The 12,500-nt window shown below is 48.1% G+C and overlaps 1 protein-coding gene across 1 annotated transcript in view; it reads left to right on the top strand.

Annotated features, from left to right (window-relative positions):
* Nucleotides 1–12,500, top strand: part of LOC139745701 (B-cell receptor CD22-like) — a 382,571-nt gene that overhangs the window by 357,583 nt on the left and 12,488 nt on the right. The window lies entirely within an intron of this gene.

Below are 12,500 nucleotides of genomic sequence, written 5' to 3' on the forward strand. Positions count from 1 at the left end.
CTAACCAACCAACCACCAACCCCCCTAACCAACCAACCAACTAACCAACCCCCCTAACCAACCAACCAACCAACCCCCCTAACCAACCAACCAACCAACCCCCCTAACCAACCAACCACCAACCCCCCTAACCAATCAACCAACCAACCAACCCCCTAACCAACCCCCCTAACCAATCAACCAACCAACCCCCCCTAACATCAACCAACCAACCCCCCTAACCAACCAACCACCAACCACCACCCCCTAACCAATCAACCAACCAACCAACCCCCCTAACCAATCAACCAACCAACCAACCCCCCTAACCAACCAACCAACCAACCCCCCTAACCAACCAACCAACCAACCCCCTAACCAACCAACCAACTAACCAACCCCCCTAACCAACCAACCAACCAACCCCCCTAACCAACCAACCACCAACCCCCCTAACCAATCAACCAACCAACCAACCCCCTAACCAATCAACCAACCAACCCCCCTAACCAACCAACCAACCAACCCCCCTAACCAACCAACCACCAACCCCCCTAACCAATCAACCAACCAACCAACCCCCCTAACCAATCAACCAACCAACCAACCCCCCTAACCAACCAACCAACCAACCAACCCTAACCAACCAACCTAACCAACCCCCCTAACCAACCAACCAACCACCCCCCTAACCAACCAACCAACCAACCAACCCCCCTAACCAACCACCAACCAACCAACCCCCCTAACCAATCAACCAAGCAACCAACCTCCCTAACCAACCAACCAACCAACCCCCCTAACCAACCAACCAACCAACCCCCTAACCAATCAACCAACCAACCCCCCTAACCAATCAACCAACTAACCCCCCTAACCAACCAACCAACCAACCAACCCCCCTAACCAACCAACCAACCAACCAACCAACCAACCAACCAACCCCCCTAACCAACCAACCAACCAACCAACCAACCAACCCCCTAACCAACCAACCAAACCCCCCTAACCAACCAACCAACCCCTAACCAACCAACCAACCAACCAGCCAACCCCCCTAACCAACCAGCCAACCCCCCTAACCAACCAACCAACCAACCCCCCTAACCAACCAAACCAACCAACCCCCTAACCAACCCCCTAACCAACCAACCAACCAACCCCCTAACCAACCAACCAACCAACCAACCAACCCCCCCTAACCAACCAACCAACCCCCCTAGCCAACCAACCAACCAACCAACCAACCCCCTAACTAACCAACCAACCAACCAACCAACCAACCAACCAACCCACCTAACCTAACCTAACCTAACCTAACCTAACCTAACCTAACCTAACCTAACCAACCAACCAACCAACCCCCAACCAACCAACCAACCAACCAACCCACCCCCCTAACCAACCAACCAACCAACCAACCAACCAACTAACCTAACCAACCAACCAACCAACCAACCAACCAACCCACCCCCCTAAACAACCAATCAACCAACCAACCAACCAACCAACCCACCTAACCTAACCTAACCTAACCTAACCCCCCTTTTTTTAGGGAGGGGGGGATAAGTAGAAGTAGTAGTAGTAGTAGTAGTAGAAGTGGGCCCCCCCACCCCCCCTCTTCTCATCATCCCCAGATATAAGTAGAGCCTCCCCTCCCCCCCCCCCCCCCCGCCCGGCGCTGCATAAATATCCACCCCCCCCCCCCCCCCCCGTTGATCACCACAGCGCCATTGATCACCCACGCTGGATGGAAAGGTTATATATTTCGTCTTTCTTGAACCTCAGACTTGGGGACGGTAAATCTTGATTTATGGGTTTGTTATAACGTCATGTGATATATTACGCTTGTGTGTGTGTGTGTGTGTGTGTGTACATGTATAGCATATGTGGGATGTTGTATGTGTCGTCGCTCATGCGTTTGTCTACTGGGATGTCTATCTCTGTCTATGTCTGAGTGTCTATCGGTCACTCTCTCTCTCTCTCTCTCTCTTGTGACTGTCTACCCGTCTATCTATCGTCATGGCCAAAATACCGTCAGTATGATATATATATATATATATATATATATATATATATATATATATATATATATATATATATATATATATATATATCCCTGGGGATAGGGGAGAAAGAATACTTGCCCCGTATTCCCTACGTGTCGTCGAAGGCGACTAAAAGGGGAGGGAGCGGGTGGCTGGAAATCCTCCCCTCTCGTTTTTAATTTTCCAAAAGGAGGAACAGAGAAGGAGGCCAAATGAGGATATTCCCTCAGTTCTTAACGCTACCTCGCTATCGCGGGAAATGGCGAATATGTATGAAAGAAAAAAGAAATATGTATATATATATATATATATATATATATATATATATATATATATATATATATATATATATACATATAGATAGATAGATAGATACATATTAGACATCTTATCTACACCATAGATAACACAGATAAGTATAACTGACTGATTAGGCTACGGGAGGGGGGACAGGGCCAAGGGAGGCGATTTGCATACATTTGCATACTGATGCGTAAAAACGGATTTTTGTGTGTGTCGTAATTCATAGGATGATGTGCGGTTCGAACCTTAGATTAATCAACACGACCTTCGTAGGCCACGACAGATGGCACAACATGGAACGTTTGCATGTTAGAGTTCCGTGGGTGTAGTATGGGTGTGTATGTGTAGTGAGTGTGAGTGTAGTGTGTGTGTGTGTGTAGTGGGTCTGTGTGTGTGTGTGTGTGTGTGTGTGTGTAGTGGGTGTGGGTGTAGTGTGGGTGTGGTGTAGGTGGATGTAGTGTGGGTGTGTGTTGTGGGTGGGTGTAGTGTGCGTGTGTGTGTAGTGGGTGTGTGTGTTTTTATTTTTTACACATAAAAAATGGTTTATCTGGATGCTAATTATATAAATGATAAACGTGACATATATAAAAAAAAAAATGGGTTATCAGGATGTTAGATACAAATGATAAAAGCAATATAGTGTTTTGAATAAGGAATCGAGTCTTTAAATGTTATATTACACGTTATATATTACGTTAATCTTGAACATTTAATTCCAAAATAGATTTTCATTTGAATCTTTTATGATTCTCGATAAATGAAATGATTCGCGATTTGGTTCGAATCTTTTGGAACCAGGGTCCAAGACTCGTCTATAGGTTATTGTGTTACAATTTGAGAAAATAATTACCAAGTTTTGGGGGAGGATGTCCATTTGGCGTCTTGAGGCTTCGAACCCTACCAGCGTGGGGTCGTGTCTTGTCTCGCTGGGCATAAGACCCTTTTTCCAAACTCGTATAATTGAAGCTCCGAACCAATCGGCGCCTCGACTCATCTCTCTGGGCAAGACGGTGTTAACCCACTCGTATGAGCTGTATGGGGAGAGAGAGAGAGAGAGAGAGAGAGAGAGGGAGCGACGGTAAGGGCGGGAAGAACACGTCTTTGTCCGGGATCGTAAACCTTAAAGGCAGACTCCAGTTACAGCTGGAGATAAGGGGTCCATTTAAAAAAAAAAGGGGGTCTTTTTAACTCCTTTTTCAACTAGTGATGTTTGGTGGCCTGTGGCCAGGAGCCCTGCAAATGGGTAAAAAAAATGGAAAAAGAAATGAGTGTCTTTCTATTATTACGTAACCCTCCCAACTCTATTTTTTTTTTAGGCCCTCCCGACATTCTCTCTCTCTCTCTCTCTCTCTCTCTCTCTCTCTCTCTCTCTCTCTCTCTCTCTCTCTCTCTCTCTCTCTCTCTCTCTCTCTCCACATCCTCTTTTTTGTTTTGTTTATTTTTGTCTGACCTGATCATTTTTCTCTCCTTTTTCACATTTCGTTTGTTGTCTGTCTCATATATATATATATATATATATATATTCCTATAAGTCCACGGGGGAAAGTTCCCAAGTGCACTTTCGTGTAGTAATCACATCATCAGTGGGTATGTTGTCTTTACACATTCGTAGACTATATCCAATATAGGCCAGACACCTCAGAACCGAAGATTAAAACATACAAAATTCGCACCAAAAATCATCTTCACATTTGGTTAGCGTAAAACCCACAGGTATTTCCGTCACACACATGACCCAACACCACAATGACCTTTGACCTCGTGTTGACCCCCAGCGCTAATAGGATGTGACATGTGGTCTCCATAACATTGGAAAGGTTACGTTGCTACAAAACCATCTCTTTGGAGGGGGGGGGAGGGGTTTAAATCGACTTGACCTTCACGTATGACCTATGACCTTTGAAAACACTGAAAGAAAAATATTAATCCCTAGTGGAGATATATTCTGTCTATCAGGGTGGAGGAATTCGCGTACCAAGTCTAATGACCGTACGCTCGTTTGTTGAGTTATTACATGACAAAGAACAAGCGCCTCGTCTTACAAGCTGTTGGTTGTGTGTATTGCCTAATTGGCCTTGTTAACGCTTGACCTTTGACCTCCCGAGTCGTCACGGAAACCCGGGAGTTCGCTTGTCAAAACTAGGCTAAAGTAGATGGTTTAGTCCAAGTGGACGAAGCTGGCTTTCCTTTGGGTAATTAATATGCTATGAGAAGGAGGGGGGGGTCGTTGTTCCCCTCCTCCCCCGTGTTGATTGTTAGGTCGATTTGCTCATGGTTCAGCACAGGATTGTGGATCGTCCGAGATCGCCCAGTTTGTGGAATAACATTGTTGTCCTGAGGTGTCCAGGTGCCGACGTGGTTTTCTCTGTCCAGGGAGTTGATGAGCATTGGGGGAGCATAGCAGGGAGTTGATGAGCATTGGGGGGAGCATAGGGGAAGAAGGGGAAGGAGGGGAGCGTGAGGGTGAAGAGGAGCGTGGGAAGGGCCCCAGCTATGAGGTAATGAGGCGCAACCAACCATATGTCCCTGACCATTTCATCACACCCTCTTCATCTCCCTCACACACACACATACTCGCTCCTCCTCCTCCTCCTCCTCCCGTTACCTCTCTCTCTCTCTCTCTCTCTCTCTCTCTCTCTCTCTCTCTCTCTCTCTCTCTCTCTCTCTCTCTCTCTCCCTTACCCTCTTATTACTCGCTGGATCAACCCTCCTCACACCACATATTGTCCTCGGGTATTTCATTTCCCCCAACACATGCACCCTCTCCTCGTATGTTCTCATCTATAAACCCGCGCCTCGTATACATACAGCGCCGCAGGGACTGCTGTCCCCCTTCAGACATATCCATTTTCGCCCTTCCGTTTACGACGTGTGTTTCCTGTCATTTCTCAGTGCTCCCAGAACCTTCGTCGCCCCCTCACCCACCCTATGACTCTTTTTTTTTTTCTCATTTTCCTTTCGTGGTTCCAGTCTTTGTCATACCCACTTCCAGGTGCTTGAAACACTTCACTTCCTCCAGCTTCCCTCCATCCTAACTTACACTTCAACCATCACGCCTCTTTCCCCAGCTAAACTTTATTGGCAGTGACTCAAAACTTTGTCACGCACTTTCTCGCTCCAGTGATATTAGTTCACATCTGGCACTCGCATTTGTCTTCCTGGCCTTAACCTCGAACATAAACAAGTTACATGTCCACTTCCATGCTTCCATTCGCTGCCCTGTCCACTCTCAGGTATCTGAAACTGCTCGCTTCGTTTTTTCTTTCTCCTCTCAAACTCGCACCACCACCTAACCTGTCCCTCAGTCTTGCTGATCCCAGCGACCGTGTTTTTCATCACATTTGCCCTCAACTTCCTCCTTTTGCACAGACTGACTCATTCACCCAACTTCTGCAGTTTCTCACTCGCATCTGTATTCATACATGTTCGTCATTTCCCGCATTAGCAAGGTAGCGTTAAGAGCAGAGGACTGAGCCTTGGATTATCCTCACTTGGCCCCCTTCTCTGTTACTTTTTTTGGAATATCAAAAAACGGGAGGGGAGGATTTCCAGCCCCCCCGCTCCCTCCTCCTTTAGTCGCCTTCTACGAGACGCAGGGAATACGTGGGAAATATTCTTTCTCCCCTTATCCCCTTCACATGTTTACGAAATAGCGTCCTAGCTTCGTCTCTTCGATGTATATCAACTGACTGACATTTCTCTCTTGTGTCTCCCCTGATGATGTGATTATTACACGAAAGTGCACTTGGGAACTTATCGTGTTTCATTTTCCCCGTGAACTCATAGGAATATATATATATATATATATATATATTATATATATATATATATATATATATATATATATATATATATATATATATATATATATATATATATATATATATATATATATATATATATATCGGTGATGTAGAAGACCCCAGACGCTCTCACCTTATAATACGTACGTAGAGATAATCTCTCTGGACATCCGGCGATGCTTTTCTCCCTTTCGTGTCGTAACGTTTGACCTTCCGGCAATCACGAGAGAGGACGTAGCGCGCGAGGGAAAAGCCCACCGACGTATCGCTGGTCGTAATTGCGATGATGACCCCCTCACCCCCCCCCCCCCAGATCAACCCCCCCCAGAGGCAGTCGGAGAGAGAGAGAGAGAGAGAGAGAGAGAGAGAGAGAGAGAGAGAGAGAGAGAGAGAGAGAGCGATGTTTATAGTTAGTGGTTTATATATAAGATGGTGATGAATAAAGAATGGCTTATGATTTGCATACTATGTGATGATGGTTTTAGATCACTGGTGATTGTAGATAACGACCGAATTGGGTCGTTAGTGACTTGGATCTTGCCTCACCCCGTGGAGGATATGGTTAGGTCATTACGACCACTGCAGACAACCACCCGTGGTCGTCCAGGTCGTCTTTAAGATAGTAAGATTAATAATGACCAGTTGAAGTTCACCTTGAAGATATTAGGAGGGTAAGGGCCAGTTAGGTCAAAGGTCAAGCCAGCGAACCCTCTAAGGGCTGTGCCATCTTATTCAAGGGTCGTGTCCCGTCGTGCTCAAGGGTCGTGTACCGTCGTGTTCAAGGGTTGTGTACCGTCGTGCTCAAGGGTCGTGTACCGTCGTGCTCAAGGGTCGTACCGTCGTGCTCAAGGGTCATACCGTCGTGAGGGTCGTACCTTTTTTCTCAAGGGTCGTACCATCGTGCTCAAGGGTCGTGCCGTCGTGCTCAAGGGTCGTACCGTCGTGCTCAAGGGTCGTACCGTCGTGCTCAAGGGTCGTACCGTCGTGCTCAAGGGTCATACCGTCGTGTTCAAGGGTCGTGTACCGTCGTGCTCAAGGGTCGTGTACCTGTCGTGCTCAAGGGTCGTGTACCGTCGTGCTCAAGGGTCGTACCGTCGTGCTCAAGGGTCGTACCGTCGTGTTCAAGGGTCGTGTACCGTCGTGCTCAAGGGTCGTATACCGTCGTGATCAAGGGTCGTACCGTCGTGCTCAAGGGTCGTGTACCGTCGTGCTCAAGGGTCGTGTACCGTCGTGCTCAAGGGTCGTGTACCGTCTTGCTCAAGGGTCGTGTACCGTCGTGCTCAAGGGTCGTACCGTCGTGCTCAAGGGTCGTACCGTCGTGCTCAAGTGGGTCACGGAAGATAAAAAGAAATGTGTTTAATTTCCGTACTGCCATCCATTTTCTATGCCTTGCGTGTCAGTGTCTATTATATTCTAAATCCACGAACGCACGTGCGTTATATAATTCAGGCACGTGTTAGTAAGCCACCCCCCCCCCTCCAACCACCACCACCCTTACCCCACCTCTCTCTCTCTCTCTCTCTCTCTCTCTCTCTCTCTCTCTCTCTCTCTCTCTCTCTCTCTCTCTCTCTTTTATATTAGGTTCAAATTCCAGTGAAAGATTTTTGATATAACCTGGGTCAGATATGTGGTCAGTTTTTACCTATTTATTTTTTCAGATTCCGTTTATGTTTTGGTTTCTGTAACAAGAAATATTAGTCCAAAGTTTGATATTATATATATATATATATATATATATATATATATATATATATATATATATATATATATATATATATATATATATATATATATTATATATATGATAACTGACTGTTGTATTTCTTGTATCTCCCTGATGATGTGATTATTACACGAAAGTGCACTAGGCAACTTATCGTGTTTCATTTATCGTGGACTCGTCGGAATATATATAGATCATACACTTAGAACTGAATACGCCCTGCATAGTTAGTCGTTCATCTTTCACTTATTTTCTCTCTAAGAAGATTAATGATGGTGTCAATTTCTAATTCTAAGTGCATTCGATACAACCCACTCCTAGCTTATACTAACACAAGATCGTACCATAGGGTTTTAGAAGTGGTTGTACTAAAGGGATGTGTGCCATTGTGCTCAATGGGAGTCAAAGAAGTATAGAGTGAACATGGCAATTCCTCTAGACATCCTCGGTTTACTCTCCTACCCCGAAGCCTGACCTGGGCTTTCGACCCGACCAGTTTCTTTCTAACGACCTGGGCTTTTGACCCGACCCGTTTCTTTCTAACTACCGGCAGAAGTGAGGGATATGACCTGGTATTTACGTTCTAAAGATAATGTCTTGGGGTTAATAGTAGGTGGAGTTAGGTCACTGAGTGAGGTCAGTCATGGAATGAGGTCAGTCATGGAGTAAGGTCAGTCATGCACTGAGGTCAGTCATGGAATGAGGTCAGTCATGGAATGAGGTCAGTCATTGAATGAGGTCAGTCATGGAATGAGGTCAGTCATGGAATGAGGTCAGTCATGGAATGAAGTCAGTCATGGAATGAGGTCAGTCATGGAATGAGGTCAGTCATTGAATGAGGTCAGTCATGGAATGAGGTCAGTCATGGAATGAGGTCAGTCATGGAATGAGGTCAGTCATGGAATGAGGTCAGTCGTTGAATGAGATCAGTCATGGAATGAGGTCAGTCATGGAATGAGGTCAGTCATGGAATGAGGTCAGTCATGGAATGAGGTCAGTCATGGAATGAGGTCAGTCGTTGAATGAGATCAGTCATGGAATGAGGTCAGTCATGGAATGAGGTCAGTCATGGAATGAGGTCAGTCATGGAATGAGGTCAGTCATGGAATGAGGTCAGTCATGGAGTAAGGTCAGTCATGCACTGAGGTCAGTCATGGAATGAGGTCAGTCATGCACTGATGTCAGTCACTGAATTAGGTCAGTCATTTTCCATGTGTATACACTGATGACCCAATACCCTAGAAGGTCATGACCCCAATACCAGGGAAGGTCATGGCAGGAACGAGGTCATTTTGGATGACCTCCCAGGAAGGTCGGGGTGAGGGGGGGTGTGGGGGGGGTCCAAGCAGGCCAAACACCCCCCACGCGCCCCCTCCTTCCCCCCCACCCCCCACCCCCCTCCTCCCCCCGGAAGACGGCGAAAATGAAGTTGTATCATCTTTAAGCGAAAAAAAAAAATAAATAAAAAAGGTTTTTGTTATGCAAATCGTCTCTCCATCGCTCTCCAAGACCATTAAGAGCAACCAGGCCCCAGCCCCCCCCCCTGAATGGGGGGACCAGGCCCCAGCCCCCCCTGAATGGGGGGACCAGGCCCCAGCCCCCCCTGAATGGGGGACCAGGCCAGCCCCCTACCCCCTGAATGGGGGGACCAGGCCAGCCCCCTACCCCCTGAATGGGGGGACCAGGCCAGCCCCCTACCCCCTGAATGGGGGGACCAGGGACCCCCTACCCCTTGAATGGGGGGAGACCCGGCCCCACCCCTCCCCCTGAATGGGGGAACCAGGCCCCAGCCCCCCTACCCCCTGAATGGGGGAACCAGGCCCCAGCCCCCCCTGAATGGGGGGACCAGGCAGGCCCCCTCCCCCTGAATGGGGGAACGAGGCCCCACCCCCCTGAATGGGGGAACCAGGCCTCCCCTCCCCCTGAATGGGGGAACCAGCCCCCCTCTCCCCCTGAATGGGGGAACGAGGCCCCACCCCTACCCCCTGAATGGGGGAACCAGGCCAGCCCCCTACCCCCTGAATGGGGGGACCAGGCCCCAGCCCCCCCTGAATGGGGGAACCAGGCCCCCTACCCCCTGAATGGGGGAACCAGGCCCCAGCCCCCCCTGAATGGGGGAACCAGGCCCCCTACCCCCTGAATGGGGGAACCAGGCCCCAGCCCCCCCTGAATGGGGGGACCAGGCCCCAGCCCCCCTGAATGGGGGAACAAGGCCCCCTACCCCCTGAATGGGGGAACCAGGCCCCAGCCCCCCCTGAATGGGGGAACCAGGCCCCCTACCCCCTGAATGGGGGAACCAGGGCCTCCCCTCCCCCTGAATGGGGGAACCAGGCCAGCCCCCCCACCTGAATGGGGGAACCAGGCCAGCCCCCTCCCCCTGAATGGGGGAACGAGGCCCCACCCCTACCCCCTGAATGGGGGAACCAGGCCAGCCCCCTACCCCCTGAATGGGGGGACCAGGCCCCAGCCCCCCCTGAATGGGGGAACCAGGCCCCCTACCCCCTGAATGGGGGAACCAGGCCCCAGCCCCCCCTGAATGGGGGAACCAGGCCCCCTACCCCCTGAATGGGGGAACCAGGCCCCAGCCCCCCCTGAATGGGGGGACCAGGCCCCAGCCCCCCTGAATGGGGGAACAAGGCCCCCTACCCCCTGAATGGGGGAACCAGGCCCCAGCCCCCCCTGAATGGGGGAACCAGGCCCCCTACCCCCTGAATGGGGGAACCAGGCCAGCCCCCTCCCCCTGAATGGGGGAACCAACCCCCCTCCCTCCCCTCCTTGAATGGGGGGGTCGGTCCCCCCCCCCCTCCACGCCAGCTGTATTGGCACGAGGTAAATAAAAAGAAAAAAAAACGAAACTTGAAAACATTTCTTCATTTAGAGAAAGAGGCCGATGAGGTGGGCTGGCCACGCGCGTCCGTGTTAATCCATAGTTGGAATGGAAGGTGATTGGATACGGAGGGTGATTGGGTATGGAAGGTGATTGGGTATGGAAGGTGATTGGGTATGGAAGGTGATTGGGTATGGAAGGTGATTGGGTATGGAAGGTGATTGGGTATGGAAGGTGATTGGGTATGGAAGGTGATTGGGTATGGAAGGTGATTGGGTATGGAAGGTGATTGGGTACGGAAGGTGATTGGGAATGGAAGGTGATTGGATACGGAGGGTGATTGGGTATGGAAGGTGATTGGGTATGGAAGGTGATTGGGTATGGAAGGTGATTGGGTATGGAAGGTGATTGGGTATGGAAGGTGATTGGGTATGGAAGGTGATTGGGTATGGAAGGTGATTGGGTACGGAAGGTGATTGGGTACGGAAGGTGATTGGGTACGGAAGGTGATTGTAATGAACACAGCAGACGAACTATGGAACTGCAATTGACCCTTGGTTGTTAAGGCTGGAGCCAGGTCGTGGACCCTACCTACCCCACTCCAACCCCCCCGAAAAAAGCCCCCCCCCAAAAAAAGCCCCCAAAAAGCAGCCCCCCCCCCCCCCTTGTGGCATTCTAGACGCTAGGAGGCATTTAAAGTAATACCCCCAATACACCACACTCACTCCCCTCCTCCTTTCTCCTCTCCCCCCTCCCCAAAAAAAACGCCCCCCCCCCAAAAAAAAAAAACGCCCCCCCCAAAAAAAAAACGCCCCCCCCCCAAAAAAAAATGTCTCCCAGAGTTTGCATGGCCGTTCCTCCTGGATTTAGAAGAAGAAAATGGAAAGTTTGCTACATATGCATAATGTATGATTATTGTGTGTGGGGGGAGGGGGGGGAGGGGGGGTTTGGGTGACATTTAAACAAGAGAGTGACATGGAACTGCTTCGCGATAATTCCAAAAGAAAAGAAAAAAAAAAAAACGGCGACCTCCGCTGGCTGAATCGAGAAAGAAAATAAGTCTTTTAGAAAAAAAGAAGTTTTTAAACGCGACGTGGTTGAAAAAATGTATATATATATATATATATATGAATTTAAATTTAAACGCGACGTGGTTGAAAAAATGTATATATATATATATATATATATATATATGAATTTGAATTTAAACGCGACGTGGTTGAAAAAATGTATATATATATATATATATATGAATTTAAATTTAAACGCGACGTGGTTGAAAAAATGTATATATATATATATATATATATATATATATATATATATATATATATATATATATATATGAATTTGAATTTAAACGCGACGTGGTTGAAAAAATGTATATATATATATATATATATATATATGAATTTGAATTTAAACGCGACGTGGTTGAAAAAATGTATATATATATATATATATATATGAATTTGAATTTAAACGCGACGTGGTTGAAAAAATGTATATATATATATGAATTTGAATTTAAACGCGACGTGGTTGAAAAATGTTCCCTTTTCGAATAAGCTTACGAGTGGCTTATGAATGCTAAGCTTTACCCCAGCTTCTCTTTTCTCTCCTCCTAAGCTTTTTATTTTTTATATATATATATTTTTTTACAAGCTTATTAATGGCTTACTTCAGGAGAGAGAGAGAGAGAGAGAGAGAGAGAGAGAGAGAGAGAGAGAGAGAGAGAGAGAGAGAGAGCTTTAGTGTTCGACACTTCGAGTGGGAGAAGGGGGCCTTGGGTGGGGCTGGGGCGGGGCTGGGGCATG

The sequence above is a fragment of the Panulirus ornatus genome, chromosome 62, assembly GCF_036320965.1.
Source record: "Panulirus ornatus isolate Po-2019 chromosome 62, ASM3632096v1, whole genome shotgun sequence".
Lineage (NCBI taxonomy): Eukaryota > Metazoa > Arthropoda > Malacostraca > Decapoda > Palinuridae > Panulirus > Panulirus ornatus.